The sequence below is a fragment of the Neolamprologus multifasciatus genome, chromosome 23 (assembly GCF_963576455.1).
Source record: "Neolamprologus multifasciatus chromosome 23, fNeoMul1.2, whole genome shotgun sequence".
Lineage (NCBI taxonomy): Eukaryota > Metazoa > Chordata > Actinopteri > Cichliformes > Cichlidae > Neolamprologus > Neolamprologus multifasciatus.
In genome coordinates, this window is record NC_140460.1 from 35217186 (window position 1) to 35237903 (window position 20718).

At 39.3% G+C, this 20718-nt stretch overlaps 1 long non-coding RNA gene across 1 annotated transcript; it reads left to right on the forward strand.

Annotated features, from left to right (window-relative positions):
- The first annotated feature begins 13970 nt into the window (after window positions 1–13970).
- LOC146492073 (uncharacterized) lies at window positions 13971–15222 on the forward strand. The gene is made up of 2 exons (XR_014872506.1): window positions 13971–14135; window positions 14437–15222. It is a non-coding gene; the product is annotated as an uncharacterized LOC146492073 (long non-coding RNA).
- Window positions 15223–20718: the final 5496 nt, after the last annotated feature.

The following is a 20718-nucleotide window of genomic DNA, read 5'->3' on the forward strand; positions in this document are numbered from 1 at the left end:
AGACTTCCAATTTCACTTTTGTGAAAGTTTCACAGACACGTCTTACTCTTTTGTTTTAAAACACATTTGGGGTATTGACGGTGTACCTGCTTTTTCATTAAAATCACCATAGTTGTTGGGAATCACCTATATAAGAGAAAGAAATTTAACGCAAGACAAAATGTCTGAAATGGGAACAATACAGGAGAACTGGAAAGCACTGAAAAATAGATGTAACACTTTGGTCTGTTTCTGAGACACCTTGACAAAAGGAAACAATTCACAATATCTGCAGCCTCATCCTGTCAACTGCAATGTCTTAACATCACCTTGGATGCCCCTAGTCCTTCTCAAATGTGCATCCCACACAGGAAGTAAGAGCTTACAGTAGTCCTGTACAGCTGTTTGGCAAAAAGACTCTTTCACAGGTAAAGTTCATGGCTCTGGTCACAAATACAATGTGCTACAACATATACTTCACATCTGCTTTTCCTGTAACTCACACCCACATACCCCATGGTATGTCCATTTTCTAAAACCTATACCTACTCTGGTAAGGTAGCCTTAATGCACAGAGTGCATTATGATGTTAACAATTGCAAAAGCACAACAATTCGCTGCTATGCAGTTTTAAATCAGCCTTGAAAGGTTTAGTGTTTTCAAAAACATCACAAGTGATATTTTTCACTTGTTTTTTTCTTACCCTGACAACCTTTACCTCCTAAAGACTAGAAAATAACACCGATTGTGTGTGCTCAGTGCTAGTCTAATTAAGCCTGTCAGACAAAGAGCGCTGAAAAAAGTTTTACAGCATGAAAAAAAGGATCTAAATAATAGAGAAAACAACCCAATATGACATCCCTGCATGTTTCCAGAACCATTTTGCATTACTTTAACAAGTAGCTGCTGACAAAATTATACTTTATGAGCAGATATGTTTTATGTTGCAATTTAACACCGGATCCATTGAATATGCAATGTCATTTATGCCAGAGTTCAAGTTTCTTTTTTGTTGTTGTTTCTTTTTCTTTTTCATTTGTTTTTGTTTCATTTAGTTTGCAGATCAAGGGGGGGAAAGGCAACTGATGTGACAACATTAACCCCTCTGTCATTTTGTCATACTTCTGTCATTTTGTCATACTTCTGTGTTTTCACACAGACACAGATCATTTGTCTTTTATTCCTTGTGTCAAGGCAGGAGCCCCTGCCAAGCCTCAGCAGAGGCACATTTTCAGTGCCTTTTGTTTGTCTATCAGCAAGATTATACAGATGATACTTGTTGAAGCGCTTGGGCATGGAAAAGGGAAAGTGTGTGTGTGTGTGTGTGTGTGTGTGTGTGTGTGTGTGTGTGTCTGATAAAACAGGCTGTTCTTGTGAAAATGTTCCATTGAGTTTTTGAGGCCATTTTAAAAATGAGTACTAGTAAATCAATAACTGAAAAGTGGCTTAGGCCTCTGGAGTCAACGGACACGTCCATGCATCTAAATCACATGACCGATTTAAGATGACCTGGCAGCCTTGCTCAGGCTCTAGTTCTTGTGTCAAAACTATTTACCAGGTTTTAATCAAAGCTTTGCAGTTTGGTTTACTGTACTGACAATTTGTTGCGTATAAGTCCTACACCACAAAAACAATATTTGTTGTCTGTACTGTGGACACATTTTACTCTGAATAACATGTTATCATCCAAAAAGTGTGATCATGATACTGTTAGGTAGTGGTGCAACGGATCACGGTTGATCGTAATCCGAACCGATTCCACTCCAGTTCACAGAGTTGGGACTACAAATAATTTCAGAGAACCGTTGACCCAGAGCAGCAACTAGCTGCGTGTCTGAGGTAAAATAGTATTATTTTAGTCTTTCTATATCATTGTATATTTAGTACCAGTGCATGTTTTCATGTTTTAAGTCACAAGTGCCCTTGTTGCTGAATGCAGTGCTGTGACTGGTCAGATCTGTTTATTTTGATCCTAAAAATTGGAAGAATCATGCTTGCTTCAAATAAATATATGCCTCAAATTCATCCAGCAAAATTACAGAGTTGATGTAAATGGTTGCATTAAGAAAATATCTTTAACACACTGAAGTCTACACGCCTTTAAACACCGGACATGTAAAATCAGTGTTAGAACTAAGAACCGTAAGTTAACACAAACGATAATTGACCAATACATTGTTTCAATAATTTTACTTCCTTCACTATTGCAAAAACATACATTCATTATGAAGACATGATAATGTACTATTTTTAGATTGTTTGTCCTTCCATGTTCTTTAACCATCTCAACAACTGTTCCATTCAGTCCATTTCAGCTACAACTGCAAAAAATGTTGCTTGGACTATCAGTTCTTACTTTGTTTCCAGTTTCTCTCCTACAATGGGGGAAATGCACAGATACACACCTTAGGCATGTTGGCTTGATAATCTCCAAGAAGGCATTCAACACATTCAATGCATTCTCAAGCTTCTCACCCCTTGGTTTATCCATCCCGGAAAGTACCAAACCCTTATAACGACCATAAATTAGGTTAATTCAGTCCTGCATGGGTGTAAAAATAAATAAAGCTGATGATGATGATTCACTTTAAGGGGTATCAGTGAATTGTGTAACTTAGCTATTTTGTTTTAGCTACGATTTCTGAATGGGCTGTGCAGTAGTTTATACAAAATCCACAAGAAGACGCGTCAGTAGAAAACATTCTCACTTCAAACTTGCCACATAAACACTTGGTCAGAGTCTCTTCTAGTCACATTTTAAAAATGCTAACATGGAAAATACAGCACACAAAGCAGAATTTTGGTGGCCTCCTTTTTATATGTAGTCCTCAAGACTGAAGAGCTCACCAGTGGCAGACTTGTAAAACTGCTGCTTTTAGGCATCTCCGGTCAGTGGATCTCATACAGTAAGCCCTGTGTTTATTCAATACCAAAAATACTCTGTAGATGTTCATTTCTATTGCTTTCTTTTTTGTTTGTTTTTTTTTTCTCTATGGGATTAAATTTTTTACAGTTCTTACAGTAGGACGCTCACTCCTTGCTGTCCTTGTGGTCTGTTTGCATTTGTGCTGAGGTTTCATTATGGAGTCGTTAAAAACATAAAGAGCTGACTCAAGTGCTCTGTTGTCATGCGATCTTACAGCTCTGACACTGGGAAGTCATGTTCAATTGCAATGCAGGGGACTCGTTTCTTTTAATCATCCCTGAGAGCCTTGTTTCAAACACTTGAACCGTGGCATCAAACCTCAGAGTCGGTCTACCTTTTCAGAGTGTCTTGTCAGAAAAGAAACGCTGTGGGGAGTGGCTTTTTATCTGCTGCTTTGTCAACAGAGACTAGTAAGAATCTGCTGAGGGGAAAGATCTCTAAGCATGTAAACAAATTACATAATCACTTGTTCTGCTTAGTGTTCTGTTGTGCCTCAGAATACCTTGGTATATCATTGAGTGTTTGTGTTTTTGTGTTCATGATATGAATGCTTCTAAAAAAGAAGGAATGGATAGCCTGAAATCAAGGACATGCTGGTATTTAATAAAAGGATACATTAAGATTGTAGCAAGTATGTTGACAGTGCTTCTCTTTCGGTTAGTGTGAAATAGGTCACCATGCTCTTTTCGGACAACAGCAAGGGTGGTGACAATGTTTATATCTCTGATGGGCGAGAGTGTGTGACAGGTTCCTACCTAGAGCAATGCAAGAGACTGGTGGAGGCCTCGGGGTGTAAGAGCAAAGTGTCTAGGAGTGTTGTCTGTATCATGACAGCAACCCTTGACGATGTTTGGTCTTTTTAGCTTAGGACGTCTGGCCTCAGGATTGGCCAGCAGCTTGTCGGAGTGGTGTACTATGAGTTATTAATGTCATGAATTGACCAGACCGTTATAATAACTTGAGCTACTTTGGGTTTAAAACTGGCTTTAGAGAGATCTACATTGATTATGATAATGTAGATCTCACTGCTTTGTAGCTGTAACTGCAAACTAGCAAACTAAGATGTATAGTTACAGTAAACTGTATCTGTGCACAGATTAGAGTCATTGGCATTTCCTGGTAATTGCCACAGTTAATCACTCAAATTAATTTGACTTCCATTTTTATCAAAAACAAAAACAGATTCTATGTGTCCGTTATGTGCCATTTTCACACTAAATGCATTAAAATATCATGTCTACATGTGTATACAAGCAGCTGATGATGCAAGTTTAATAATTCAGAAGTCTGCAGTATGTTGCTGTCTGCTTGGGGTTAGTGGTTTGACGCTTCATCAGCTACTACTAGACAAACTTCTGAGCAAGAGGTTGATTCCTGTTGTGGGCAATGTAGACTCTAGAATCTGTCAAATAAAATAAATATTATTAAACTTTCTGGTTTTGCTGTATTGAGTCTGATAACCGTTTCCAGGCTAAGTTTAGCCCCAAAATTGCTTAAGTAAGGGTAGGGAAATTGTTTTTGTTTTTTGTTTTTTTAATCACACAAAAAACCTGTTATAAATGTATAGAATATAACAGATTTCCCCATTTAAAAAAAAAGAGAAAAAAAAAGACCATTCATACTCTTTTGATCTATAGTTGGTAAATGCCCAAAATACAAAAACATAATACTTAATATAATCATCAGATATATAGAACTCAAATTTTATGCTTATTTTAATAATAACATGAGAGAGATTGTAGCTGTTTACATTATTTTTCACTTCATGGTAGATTTACATTTTGTGCTTGACAAGTGAATTCTTTTTTTTTTTACTTTTTTCCCCCATTAAATATCTGTAAAAAGAGCTGCCCCTTATTTCTTTGAGTTTTGCTTCCATGGAGTGATAAATCCAGATCTGAAAAATTTGGTTCAAATTGTCATCAATATGAGGGATGTCAGGAGCGAGTCTAAGGTAAGTATCTACAATCATCTGAGGCTCTGTCATGGTTTGCGTTTGCATTTCAGCCAGCAGTGTTAGGGATTTTGTCAGAATTGGTGGAATTATGAATGCAGAAAAGTACCATCAGATTTTGATCCATCATGCAGCACATGCTGAAAATATGGAGCATCTTCCAAAACACTATCAATCCAGTCCAAACGTAGGAGGATAGAAAAACATACAATGAAAAACTTCCATCAGTGTCCATGTTTGAGGCTTTCTCATGGCTTAGGGCTCGAAAGAAGTGTAAGCCTGGAGAGCTATACCTGAAGACTAAAAGAAATTACCAAAAAGTTGCCTAAAAGAGTTTAGGCTATGTTTAGGAATAAAGACTGGCCATACTATATTGAAATTTCATGCGTATTAGAATTGTACAAACTGTGTTTTTGCTTTATATGCTGTATTTTCATGTATGCTTGCTCTTGTTATCACTAAATCGCTACACCTAGCACCTTTGTCATTTACCTTACAAAATACAAAGAAATGAGAGGTGGCTCATGACTTCACGAAAATCATTTCATAAAAATAAAACATCACTGACCTGAGCCATGCTGCTGAACATATTTACAAAATTGTGTATATATTGCTTTTAGATGGCTGTCCCTGTGTTTACTGAGGGGTTACAATATGCAGCCATGTGTTCACAGTCTCACCTAACCTCTTCTAATGTCTGCACTGAGAGCAGCATTATATTTGATATTTAGTTCTGTTAGCACCAATTACATCATCACTGAATATTGGGGTGTCTAGGGGCCTTTATTATCTGCATCTCCCTGTCAGCTACATCTGCTTAATTTTATTTGTTGGTAGCAGAACCCTTGCCATCCCTACTTTCATTTAAAACGAGCATTAGGGTTGCTGGTAAAACCTGTCCATTCCGGTGTTAAAAACACATGCAGGGGTAGGTAGAGATTAAAGGGCTAACACTCCTAAAGGCAACATAACCTTCTTTTTAAGCTGATATAATTTGAGGAAAATTCTGCCTCAGGGAAGAATGATTTCTTTCAAAATCGCCTTGTGAGCAATTCATGCTCAGCTGCAATGAGTCCAGATACATCAGTCTGGTGTCACACCCACACATTCTTATGTCATGGAGAAGATGAAAATGCCATGAGCAAGTGACTGATACTTGCCAAGATCCTCGCAATGGCTTCACGCAGGAGGAGAAGACACCGCACACAGCTGCATGAATAATTTCAGCGGGTGCCAGGGTCTTGTTTTTCACAGAAGATAAAATGAAGAACAACAAGTACTACTTCCGCTTTTTTTTCTCCCCTATGATTTATTCAGAGTTGCACAACGTTTCAACTCTCAGTCAACCCTGATGGATACCATACAGAAAAGACAGCAGTTCAAACATAACGGGGGATTTAATTAATGATAGGAACAATGTGGCTTCTTTTCTTTCAAGGAAGTGAAGAAATTCATGCCATCTTTTGACTACATGTGCACCACCATAAACACACAACCTTTAAAAAGGTCAATTTAAAAAAAAATATCCTGTAATACATTACAAAGACACACTAGTGACACTGGGCGGATGAAAGCGCCTCTGCCAGGTGACTGATACCTGCCCAGATTTTGTTAATGCCACCATTCCCATGACAAATGATCCCAGCAGACAGCTGTAATGCGACTTCATCTTCTGCTAGTGTCATTACACACAGCCAGTCACAAATCAAGGCCTTTCCTAGCACTGATGAGCAGAAAAAAAATAGTTCCTGATGAAAGACTTACTCATACAGGTAATCATAAATCTCAAGAGAAATGGAGCCGAAATCTGCTTCAAGTGGCTTGCTGTGAGGCATCTGCATAGGCTTTCGTTTTTTTTTTTTTTTAAATGAAACATTTATTTATATAATGATAAGAATAAGTCATTATGTTCTAACATGTTTTAAAGTCTTTGTCCAAATGATGATTCTTGGTACTTGATTTGATAATCAGGTTCATATTTTTTGCACCAGTGAAATTCCCAGAAGACCTTGCACATTCTCCTTATTAATGTAATAAGAAATGATGGTTATCTTTAATCTTCATAGATGTTTGAAGTAGGGAAAGAAGCCCTTCTACACTGTATTCATCTATATTTATTTCTTCTTAGACTTCTTTGAAAAAGTGTGTCTTCTTTTCATTAAATTTTTAACATGTTTAATAATATGTAAGCCAACATTAGAAAGAAGTCATATCCTATCCTCATGATGCCAATTCATAATTAAAAAAATCAAAGTTATAAGTTTTTTCAAGCTTTTCCTTGAAAACAACCCAGAAGGGAAAATATAGTTAATTGTTCTTTAGTATAATTATTGCTTATTTACCTAAATTTATTCTTTTCGCTTTTATCAAACTATTTACAAATATTTTATATCCAGTATTTTGTTTGCGGAGTTTAGAAGCTGTTCTATTCATTCTTTCAAAGGATTTAGCAAATAGAACTGTGTAATAAATGTACTCTCCAAACTATCTGTAAAAAGGTTGCATATTCTAAAGTGATAAGTATGTTTACATGGTACATGTGACATTGAGGTGCAATCAAATGTCAGCCTCCAAATACAAAAAGTGAAGTGCTAATAGCAGCTGTTGTAGTGGCCACGAGGCCGGCTCCAAAGTCAAGTCAAACGCTAGTCAAAGTCAAACCCCATGTCCAACATTCTTATGTTAAAAAGCATGTTTATGGGTTAGAATTGTAAAATTTGTTATAAAGGGGAAACTATCCATTGTAAACCAAAACCAGGTTGAAAAGCTAGGGTCATGGCCACAGGTGTTCTGACATGTACAGCAGGATGAGACTTCTGTACTGTGTCTGTGTCATGCTATCTGTATTTTAATGCAGTTACTATATTGTCCACAAGTCTCAAGTGAATCCTCGTTCCTTTCTATGTTCCCAGGAAAATGTAAAATAGGTACAGTGAGCCCATGAAATGTGCAAAAATAAACACAAGCTTGAAAGTCAATATTTGGTATGGCCAACTTTATTCTAGAGCATGGCCTAAACTCTCTTAGACAACCTTTCCTGTAGTTTCTTGAAGTAGTCTTCAAGAATAGTGATGGATCAAAATCTGATAGTACATTTCTGTGTTCATAATTCTATCAGCTTTGAGAAGATCTCCAACACCAGTGGCTGAAATGCAGGCACAAACAATGGACAGGTTTTTAAAGATGGCTGTAGATACTCGTTGCACTGTAACTAACAAAACTGTCACCAAGACTGGAGAACAAACTTCCTTGGCAGGTGTTACTTCCGTTTTGGCAAGTGAAATTTGAGAATCTTTTTCGATATTCTCTGTCCACTTTACACACACACCCCAAAAAAGAAAAAAAGAAACGGATGATAACATTTAAAGTGTGTATCAAATAAAACAATGGCTACATCCATCTATGATCTAAGGTTACAGTGTGCTCTGTCCATTTCTTTCTATCCTTAACCACATGTGAAGCCTTCACCTCACCCAACTTCAGTTTTCTCTGTTAGGTCGCACTTTATCTCCATTTGAAGCACGGGATCCAACAATTTCATTTGCCAATGCCTTATTCCAGTGAACCAACTGACACCCTTGCTTTTGATCTCTCTGTACAATTCCAAGGCTCTGAACATGTTAGACTAGACTCCTCAGCAGCCTTCAGCTTGGGGTTTTCAGTGCTATATTTCAGTATTCCACATTTCTGTGAAGCAACTTTACTTTGATGTCTTGCCATGCTAATGTTGTTCCAAAGAATGTCTTCCCATTTATTGAAACTGGTTGTAAGTAATTGTACAAGGCGGGCATTCCCACATAAGTGGTATGAGACTAACTAAAGCTACTAATCCCTGAAGATTTGACAGAATCTGAATTGGATTTCTTTGGGGGGATTTTTTTTAGCTATTCAACTGACATAAAATACAGAATTCCTTTGGAAATTGTGCATTTAAATTTTTCACCAAGGTTTATATATGTGAAATGCACTACACACAGGCACACACACGCCCAGGTCTTTGTTTTCAGATGCCAAGTTTATTTACTGTTGTTTGTTATGACCGACCACAGTCTGACAGCTGTCGGTCTAAGCTGATCTCCAGCCCCCCTCCGCTCCTCTCCCGTCTCACTATAAAGGGGAAGGAAAGCATCATCAGTCCAAAACGCCATCAGCTGTTCTCACCTGCGTCTCCAGCACCGCCCCGTTGAGCTCACCGCACCACTCCTCCCCTGCAGCCGCGCCCGGGACCACACCTCCGCCACAATATAGTAAAACGAGTGGTGGACATAGCAACTTATAAGTTCTGAACTGATCATGCATTGTCTTCAATTGCCCAAATCAACTACTGAGGATGCAGCAGCACTGGTTAGCAGACAGCATCACATCATTGCAATTCTAGCTTTTCTTTACTTGCTCCCTGGACTTTTTTAGAATTGATTTTAAGATTTTACTGATCACTTTTAAAGCACATCTGGTTCTGGCCTCAAGCTATAGAGCACAAATGTTGACCCCATATGAGCCAGTTTGCAGCCTTAGATCCTCATGTGTGGCCCTTCTGGCTGTTCCAAAGTTGAGGCTTAAATCTAAAGGTGACTGTGCTTTTGCCACCAGGGCCCCTCAGCTTTGGAGGGATCTGCGTGAGGAGATAAGGCTGGTAGAATCAGTGGCTTCCTTTTAAATAGTAATGCCCCGTTCTACCAACTTGCTTTTAAGAGTTATATTTTGTCTTTCCACACTATGTTGGTATTTCTGTAGATATAAGGGAAGAGTAGTAGAATGATGAATGTGATGATGATGATATGGATTGTTGCTCCTTTGCCATAAGTGAGTTCACATCCTCACTTAAGGCAACATCCCTTCTTCACATTTACACCTGTTCCAGGAGATTGACAAATCATTTCCAATCTAAAGTCATTTTTTTCCAATAGATTAATTTGTAAAGCTGGGTTTCTAGGTGGTGTAATTAAGGCTAGAATCTAGATATCCATGGAAAAAAAATGCTTGTAGCAACAGACATTACCAGAAGCTAGCTAACATAGTTTCAAAAAGAATAAGCCATGTTCTGTTTGAACAGAACATCAAATGCTGCAGTTCAAATAAATTATTGCAGATGGAAATGATCGTATTCGCTTGCTTTTGTAGTCAGCTTGTTATTTGAGTTCTACTGACCAGTTTTCAGAAGGTTTGCTTTATATTAGACTTTGTTTAGAATTCTTAATACACTAAAGCATACAGAACAGACCCACACCCCCAGTCTATGTTAGCATAATGGCTAGAGTGTTCCCAGATTGTAAAATTTATAATATGTTGAACTCAGATCTATCAAACACTTTGTCAGTTAGCATTGAAATTCTGAAGGATTACGGAGGCTGACATCATAATGCATATCATTCTTTATGAGCTGTTATATATTAGATTATAAACATCAATAAAAACTTTAATAAAACCTTATGTAATCCTGGTTAACATAGCTGTCAATAAATAAAAGCCTGTTAATAAAAACAGTCATAAGAAATATATTGCAGGTGATAAATAGTCAATAAATAGATCGTAATGGTTAGAAAATTCATTAAAAACAACATGTTAAAAGGGTAAAAAACTTGCTAATTCATGGTTTTTTATGTTAATTCAGGCAAAATGGCTAAAATATGTGTTGAGACTCTTATTGTGAAAGGGCACGCTGCAGCGTGACTCCTGTGATAGCCACACCCAATCGGGTTGTTCCTTCTTTTTGATGCTAGAGAGGGAGAAATGTTCAGTTCAGTTCAGTTTCAGTTTCAGTTTTATTTGTCATATGCAAGTTAGCACAGGGTCAACATTGCAATGAAATGTGTTTTACGAGCAGCAGTCACTTAGCAGCATGATATAGTAGGAGAAAATATAATAAAATATAATAAAATAAAATATAAAAATAGTAAGGAGCAAAATATTAGAGAGACATGGTAAAAGAGAAAAGATGACTAAATATATATGTATCTATAAATATAAATATATGTACACTAGTGATTAAATAAGAAAATCTTGAAAGAAATATGACGGGAGGGTAGATGGGATATTGCACAGGAATGAGCAGCAGAAAATTACAGTATTGCACTTTAAATATAAATATCAATGACAATAAAGTGAAGTGACCAGTGCAGATTAAACAGAGTACTTGTGAAGCTGCAGGGTAGCTTCTGAGTGCTGTGTTGTGTGTGTTTAAGTGTTGTGGTTGAGGTGTCGTACGGCTTGGTGGTAAAAACTGTTTTTAAGTCTTGTAGTCCGAGCAGACAGACTCCTGTAACGTCTGCCAGATGGTAACAAGGAGAACAGCTGATGTGCTGGGTGGCTCTGGTCCTTGATGATGCTGTGTGCTTTACGGAGGCATCGCTGGAGGTAAATGTCCTGAATGGCAGGAAGCCTCGTGCCAGTGATGTGCTCTGCTGCCTTCACCACCCTCTGTAGTGCTTTACGGCTGCTGGCAGAGCAGCTTCCGTACCAAATTGTGATGCAGCTCGTCAGCAAGCTCTCGATCGTACACCTGTAGAAATTTGAGGTGATGTTGGCGTTCATGCTAAACTTCCTCAGCCTCCTCAGGAAGTAGAGCCGCTGGCGAGCTTTCCTGATAGCAGTGTCTGTGTGAAGGGTCCAGGAGAAGTCCTCGGTGATGTTGACTCCAAGGAACTTGTAGCTGCTGACCCTTTCGACCTTGACACCGTTGATGTGGATGGGCTGGTGTTCTCTGACTGGTCGTTTCCGGTAGTCCACTATCATCTCTCTAGTTTTGCTGATGTTGAGAGTCAGGTTATTTTCCAGACACCACTCGTACAGCGCCATCACCTCCTCTCTATAGGCCGTCTCATCATTGCCTGTGATGAGGCCTATGATGGTTGTGTCATCAGCAAACTTGATGATGGTGTTGGACTCGTGTTTAGCAACACAGTCGTGTGTGAACAGGGAATATAGGAGGGGGCTAAGCACACAATCCTGTGGCGTACCTGTGTTTAAGATGAGTGATGAGGAGGTGTGCTTACCAACTCTCACCACCTGGGGCCTGTTTGTGAGGAAGTTTAGAATCCATCTGCAGATCGGTGTTCCCAGCCCAAGGTCGACGAGCTTCGTGGCAAGTTTCGAGGGGATGATGGTGTTAAATGCAGAGCTGTAGTCGATGAAGAGCATCCTTGCATATGTATTCCCTTTTTCCAGGTGAGTGAGGGTGGTGTGCGTTGCCAGGGCGATGGCATCCTCTGTGGCTCTGTTTGTCCGATAGGCAAACTGAAGAGGGTCCAGTGTGTCAGGGAGGGAGGAGCAGATGTGACCTTTGACCAGCTGCTCCAGGCACTTCATGATGACTGATGTCAGTGCAACAGGACGGTAGTCATTCAGACAGGAGACCACTGATTTTTTGGGAACGGGAATGATGGTGGATGCTTTGAGGGACGTGGGGACCACTGACTGCCTCAGGGAGAGGTTGAAGATGTTGGTGAACACCTCTGCCAGCTCGTCTGCACACACTCTGAGTAGCCGGCCTGGGATGCCGTCTGGTCCTGGAGCTTTGTGAGGATTTACCTTTTTAAAGGTCCATCTCACAGCTTCTGTTCTAAGAGTTAAAGTTGCAGCCTCACTGTCCTCCTGAGGGTAGAGGATCTGCTCTCTGTTGTCTGCATCAAAACGAGCATAGAAGTTGTTGAGCTCGTCTGCGAGAGAAGCAGTGGGCTGAACACTGACTGTGTTGACCTTCTTGTAGTCAGTGATGCAGTGCAGTCCATTCCACAGTCGCCTGGTGTCAAAGCTGTGGTAGCTGGACTCCATTTTGTCCCTGTAGTCCTTTCTGGCCTTTTTTATGGACTTTCGGAGGTCATACCTGGCTGCTTTATAAGCATCAGCATCCCCAGAGTTAAAGGCAGAGGTCCGCACTTTTAGCTTGGCGCGAACGTCTTTATTTACCCAGGGTTTCTGATTTGGATATATGCGGACAGTGGTTTTTGTGATGATATCATCCATGCACTTTCCAATGTATCCAATGACAGAGTCTGTGAGTTCATTGATGTTGCCATCAGCTGCATCCACAAATATCTGCCAGTCAGTTGTCTCAAAGCAGTCCTGCAGGACCTCCTCAGCCTCACTGTCCCATTTGTAAATAACCCTGGAAGCTGGCTTTTCCTGTTTCAGTCTTTGTCTGTATGCAGGCAGCAGCAGTATGGAACAATGGTCTGCCTTACCAAAAGCTGGGCGGGGGAGGGGTTTGTAGCACTCTTTGAATGGAGTGTAACAGTGGTCCAATGTTTGATCACCTCTTGTGGGGAAGGAGATGTGCTGATAGTATTTGGGGAGAACCTTCTTCATGTTGGCTCTGTTGAAGTCTCCCAGCACAATAAAGGCAGCTTCTGGATTATTGTTCTCAAGTCCAGTAATGATGTCATACAGTTCGTCCATAGCCGTAGTTTTATCAGCATGTGGAGGAATGTAAACAGCTGAGAGGAGAACTGAGCTGAACTCCCTCGGGAGGTAAAAAGGCCTGACTTTAATGGTCAGTAGTTCGAGGCTCTGAGAGCAGTAAGTTTTTAAGATACACACATCTCTAGCCCACAAGGAATTAACCATAAAGCACACCCCTCCTCCCCTTTTCTTGCCTGAGTCCTTCGTTCGGTTTCCCCGGTAAACAGTGAATCCATCCGGCGTGATGGCGCAGTCGGGGACGCTGGGCTCCAGCCATGTCTCTGTGAAGGCCAGAACGCAGCAGTTCCTGATGTCTTGTTGGTGTTTAATCCGTGCACGCAGCTCGTCAAGTTTGTTGTCCAGAGACTGGAGATTCGCAAGCAGGATGCTGGGGAGAGGTGGCTTGCTGTTTCTCTTTCGCGTTCGGCACAAAACTCCGGCACGTTTCCCCCTCTTTGTTTTCCCTCGACGTCGCGCGAGTAAACAAAGGATCCCAGGCAGCAGAGCGTCCACGGAGTCGAAGCCCGCTGTAAAGTCCGAACTGGCTGACGAACGTAGCTCCAAAAGCGTTTGTCTGTCATACCGAGTGTATGATCGCGCTGTGCGCACAGAAATTGAAAGCAGAACAAAATAAATAATAACATTTTTGCTGAGATGACTGGGAGCTCTCGTCGGTGCAGCCATCTTATGGCGCAACCGGAAGTAATGCAGACTAAATGCAGACAGTCCTTGCAGAGCTGCTGCCTAAATGAGTGAAAAAATAGTAAAAACAAGCCAGAAATCTACATAAAGCCATTTTTGTACTCTGGAGAATATATTTTTGTTTTTCCGACCTCTCCTTGCCTTGGTGACGTTGTAAACATAACCGAACGGGACTTGGTGAGTTCAGAAATTGTATTTTATTTCATGCAAGAAATGTTTTGTTGTATTATATTGCTCATTTCATGCAAACGGAGAGCCAAGGTAGCAGATTTATGTTTTATGTTAAAAAACGGTGGATTCGTGCTTAACCGACACACAGGCTGTACTTCAAAGGCCTTTGACGGTGTTTCCGCGCGCCATATTGGCGTCACCTCATTTACGGCTAAATAAGTTGGAAAAATGGACTTTTACTGTTATTTAAGGGCTACCCGTGTGTTATTTTCGAATGTTTATGCACTTTATTTTGTTGTTATGGTAGGCCATTAAGGTTTGGATCGGGAAATGCCGAGCTAGAATCGGAGTTTGATCCGCTGAGTGAGAAACAAGATGGCGAGCCACCCACGGACCCATTGAACTGTACCGAGCAGGAAAAGGGAACACGCCCCCTGGTGGACGTTGAGCTTTTCGCTGAAAAAAAAAACTGGTAGGATTAATCCATACACCTCTGCAAAAGAACAGTGGACTTTCAAAGCACTGGATAATCATTTGGAGTAATTCCAGGATTAACAGTTAAATGACACAGAGACAACTTTCTTTTGTTTATTTGTTTGTTTAAGGGGATTATTCAGCCTTTTGCTGAATTGTTTTCAGTTTTTACATGTTTTTGTATTTTACTTTGGTCAACTTTACATTTTAATGCTGTAATGGTGTTAATGGAAATGTAAATAAGTTTGTTGGGTTAAAACAAAATAAGAACTGGTTGAAATTGAAAGGTGAACCTAGACCAAGATTAAATTAAATCTTGGCCCTAAAGAACTGAACTTGATTTGAAATAACACAGTGTTAATGCAAATAGATCGAAGGATAAACTTGAACTTAGAACTTGAAATAAATAAAACAATAACCTAGGTTGAAAATCACATTCTTTTAAAGCCAAATAAAAGGTTTTGAGATAAATAGGATAAACTAACAGAACATAGTGAACAAAAAGGGGAAAGAAAATATCTTGTTTTCCTTAAATGTGTGATGTTGAATGTTTTATGTAATGTGTGTTAACTGTCTATTCTCTGTCTTCACAAAATAATAAGCCGGCAACTTAAATTTATTTTCTGGTCTGTGGTCTTTATTACACTCATTGCTACTCTAGTAGTCGAACCTAACTGGTCCTAGTATACTGTAACGACTCCAGAAGTGTTACACTTACAAATTAATTTTCAGAATTTATGAAACAGTTTTCAATGCTAAAAAACAAACAAGGCCATAGGAATGGCTATTCATTACTTGATATTCCCATATGAACAAGGCTATGAATAAAGCATTTCTGTTTTACAGTCAGATGCAGGGAGCATGGCATTGATGACACAAAGACTTTGATTGCCGGTTATTAGAGTGCATTCAGATATTTCAATAGAGTCTGAAATGTTAGGCTATGTAAAGCAGGGTTAAATACAATAATTGGGAGACAAGAAGATAAAGGTTCGTAAAATAGGGTGAATGCTTTTATTACACGTTACAGGACTAGACAATGCACTCTTAATGTAATGATAAGCTCTCTTCAATGTTCCTGTTAATGACCTCACAGTTAAATGAAAATAAATCAATAAGCAATCATATTTATCCGAATAAGGCATATTTATTCATACCACTGACTGATGACTGTCATCAATCATCTTAACCTTTACTACAGTAAGGCTAGCGTCAAAAAATCAAAAATGGAAATGCAGACATTCAAATGTGTCGGCCAGTATTGATTGAACCTGACTGACTTTGACTTGAGACTGACTTTAAAAAAAAAAAACAATCAACTGATTTCTAGAAATGCCAAGAAGCAGGCAAAAGCTTATAAATGTGATACTAGACAAGAAAATGAAGCTTAAAATGTGCCTTTTTTAAAAGATGACTCATCTCGAAGGAGAATCTGAAACTAAATGAACAAACTTTCAATACGTTTTACCTGACCTTCTTATTGTTAAAAGTAACAAATTTTCCTCTCTACCAAAATCTCACACAGGCTCACAGCTTAAAGAGGAAATTTCATTACGAGAGGCGATTTAATCATGGCAACAGTTTTCAATATACTCCTTTTGTTTGAGACTGGTAACAATTACAATTTAGACTTTCACACTCGGTGAGCCAAGGGGGAAAAGGGAATGAGACCACATGGAGTTGTGGATGCTGCAGGGATGTCTGACACATCACAAATAGATGGCGAGAACAAACAAGGTTGTTTGGTATAAGCAATGGTGAAGATATATGAGGAGGGGTTCCTGCCTTGCTGGTTGGAAGGCCACTGCTGTTGGATTGAAAGTATCAAGGAGGCAGAGGGCAACTTAGGAGAATTTAGGAAGGTCGGTCACCTGGCGAGAGAAGTTTCAGGGGAAACACGTAGGAAGCCAAAGGTCACGCCTCCCTCTTGTAATGAGTAGCAGAGCCTAGAGCCTGGAGAGAAAAATCTATAGTCTGTGTTGTGGACTGAGAAACCTCTAAGTCCAAGCTGTGTGGTTGACTGAGACCATCACAGGCAGGTGGTTGTTTAGGATAATGCTGAGACTCTGGAAGGTTAGTATTTTTTATGTCACCCAGAAATGTTCCTCTTGATATTTTAGTGACTTTATTTTTGCTTTGTATACTGTATTTACATCTATCTGTGCATATTTCAATTTATTTCTACATTTTCCTACTTAAATTTTTCTAGCAAAGTAAAAAGTAATGAGTGGAATAAGATTTTCAGTAGTTTATTTGAAAATACAGGAATAACAATGGCGAGACGTGAGCATGTGGCGAGGGAATCTCTGACGAGGAGACACTGGAAAGATTGGTTAGAATTTGAGTGGGTCAATACGGAAGTGGAGTGAGAGGCTCGGAAGGCAGGAATTGCCAAGTGAGCGTCCAGGTGAGGAGTAGGTGAGTTGGTTCCAACCTGGTTTCCAGTGATCCAGAGAAGTCAGCAGCAGGTAAGAGCAGTCAGCAATGTTCCCTCTAAGCTGCGCACGTGCACAATTGCGCACTGCTGGCACAGTCTCTGCGCACAGAAAATCTGCGTTGCGCACAAAAAAAAAACTAAACCGAATTGAAATTAAAATTAATACTTTAACAATTCTGTTTTGCAGTGTTAGTCAGTAAGTGACTGGCTGCTCCCGTATGGCATTAGAACGATGCCACCTTATCCCATAGTCCAGCCAATAATGCGATTCACATTCGTATATACGCAGCTAATCAACGTCGTTGACAGGATATGACAGCGTCCTTATGTGCCGACACCGGTGTTTTAGCTAGCAAAGCGGCGTGGCTGATGTGGGGTGAAGCCACATTAATGACAACGTGTACAACCATTGGAGATGTGAGCAGGACAGACGGAACAGAAAAAGTGTGGTCTTTATACCAGTTTTTACATTGTGTTGATAGGCCACGTAAAACCAGAGTTATGATAAAAATATCTACAATGCTTGGTTTCCTTCCTGAATACTATCTTTGTTTATATTTACTGCGGGAAGAAACGGTAAAAACTGCGTTTTATAAGGAAAACACTCGAAAGCACTCGATGCCTGTGAGCAAAAACAAAACAAAAAAAACCCACCCTTTCCTATTGGTGGAAAAATGTACCATGTCAACCAATCAAAAAATGATATGGCAACATGGCATTTAGTTGTTTAGGAAAGGGGGAAGTTTTAGGAGTGACGTCGGTGTTTTGAGATGTGAGAGATTTGAGACGTTTAGCAAAAATCTTGTGTAGTTAGTGTGTAGTGTAGTCAATAGTTTTGTTGTGTGTGTCAGAACAATGAGGCGACTGCTGAATGTTACAGGTGTTACAGGAGTGATATCTCCTGCTGTCAGGCCTGCAGGTATCAGGCTGTTGTTCTCCTTTATCTCATAGTGGACAGAAATTATTTTTTGTAGTGGCACAAATAATTTGTGTGGCATCAAATTTGATGCAGAACAGCTGCTTGTTCTGTAAATAGTTTGAAATGTTTATTTTAAAAAACGCCTTGGCTGCATTTTTGTGTAAATAACTGCAACAAACTTTGTTGTTTGCATAACTCAGTTACTTTTTTGAAGAAGTAACTATATAATTAATTGCCCAACATTGGTCATTATATGGTGTATTTTGCAGACAAGAGTTACAGGACTCTCTCAGAGACCACAGACTCGTAATACAAGTCAGAGCTTTATATTAAAAAAAAAAGAAAGTTGTGTTTATAAATTGGAGTTATTTTTACTGCCAATAGTGTGAACATACTAGAGATGGACCGATCCGATATTACGTATCGGTATCGGTCCGATACTGACCCAAATTACTGGATCGGATATCGGCGAGAAATAAAAAATGTAATCCGATCCATTAAATATCAAAAAAGCACCTCACAAAACTTGCTACGCGGCATAACTCGGCTCATAACCGTAGCACGTAGCAGCAGTGTGCATCACGTGATAGAGCCCCTGTGTGTATTTGTAGCCTTGCTAGCAAACCAGCATTTCATCTATGAGGACGTTTTCCCAGAGAGAAGTAAAGCAAGTGTGTAAGTTCATCTCTGAATGTCTGTAAAGCGTTCCCACGTTAAGCTTAACAACCATACCTGGAGCGACTGCCTCTCTCTCTCTCCTGCTGCTTCAATCGTGAAACAGCTTAATGATCAGCTGATCGGCTTTTCTGTCGCGAGTCCGTCTCTCTTCTTAGTTTTTGGCCCACTTCTCACCAGAAAGAGGAAACCAGCGGCTGAACAACAGCAGCACGTTTAAGCTTGATAAGCTGTTGTTAGAATTTATTTAATATTACTTTCTACACCAGGATCTTTTTCTACGTAGCTGACGGCTGGTAATTGTGCAGGGGCGGATCTAGCAAAGTTTAGCCAGGGGGGCCGATAGGGCCCCCTGGCAGGGAAAAGGGGGCACAAAGACATACTTTTCTTTCTTATTCTCATTTAAAATGTCTAGTTTTTAATAAATAATTATCTGACTCTTACACCCAAAGTTTTAATCTTGTGTAAAATATATAGAAGTCCATTACTGTATATAGTAACTGTTAAGTCTAATATACCCTAGTAAGCTATAGTACTTTTTCCTTTGGGAAGATACCATCTGTGCAGTCTGCAATTCTGTTGAAGAAAGATGTTGAATCTATTTAATTATTCTTGAAAAATAATTTATTTTTGTGCATTTTCCCCCTGCATCAAATTAAATTTGATTACATCGATTAAGCATCATGAGGTGGTGGGTGGTTCCCTATTTTTTTTTTTTTTTTGCTGGGAGTTTGCAACCCTATTAGTTAGGTTGCTTAAAATTTCTTCTAAGTACTCTTTAAAATACCAGAATAGGGAGGATGGAGCAGGTTTAACTTTATTAGATTGATCAGTATTGCTGAACTATGACATATTTTGGACGCAGTGTATTTTTTACATACAGGTATAACAGAATAGCTTTAGTGTTGTTATTTATTTAAACTTGAGTATAAACTTATACAAAATGCAGCAAGATATTAAAAAAACGTTTTGTTGATTAAAAAACACACTATATCGGATTCATATCGGTATCGGCAGATATCCAAATTTATGATATCGGTATCGGTATCGGACATAAAAAAGTGGTATCGTGCCATCTCTAGAACATACTACACAAAGTCATGAACAAGATGTTTTTTTTTTTTAAATTTTCATTTAAGTGGGCTAAAGCAGTTAATCAAAAATAGTCTAACATAAATGTAAATGCTGTAATTTGATTATTTTAATTAACCATGTAACTTGGATGGATTCGATGTTGGCATGACCACAGTGCACACGTCTAATGTTGCTCACAGTGGTCGAAGGGACCGCTCAGGGAGTTTGTGTGTTCGCTCAGACACATGAAAATTTAGAGGGAACATTGGCAGTGAGTAGTTTTGAGCCTGGAGTAACAAATTGCCAGAAGAGCTGATGATTTTTGGCATGGAGACCAGCGTCCAGAGAGAAGAGTTGCAGGTGAGTAGCTTGGAGACTTGGCATATGAGAAGAGACCAAGATAAGCCTGACTATAATGGCTTTAAACAGTTTAAAACTGAAATCCAAAGTTCTGCTTTCTCTTGATTTGATCAGACCAAGCATGAGTCACCACTACCAATCACACGTTTTTGCTTTTTCAGAATTGCTTCTCTTGCTGTTTTGAATTAATTTAGGTGAGTGCTGCATTATTACAGGGTCATACAGAACTTTTTAGCCTCAAGGTCTTTAGTTTGTACAAGCTGTCATAAAGAAAAGACAAAAATATTGAACTTTGGACTTTTTAGTTTTCTTGATGATACATTTTATTTTACACACATACACATAAATGGGTCATTTTTTTCTTTAAGCAAAAACAAACCTCAGAACTAAAAACAAAGCACACCATATCAATCTAGCCATCAGTTTACCCTCATGCATACAGCCCTGCAATATACATGTGATTACATGTTTACAGTTACATGTATACATGCATGTATACATGCATGCTTCTAGTGCATGCATGTATACAGTTTACATGCATGCACTAGAAGCAGGCTTTCCTAAGTGAGATACAGCTTTCAATAACATGCCTATATTTTTTCCTTCTGTGACAAGCCAGTATGTCTAATGTCAACCTGTGAGAAAACATT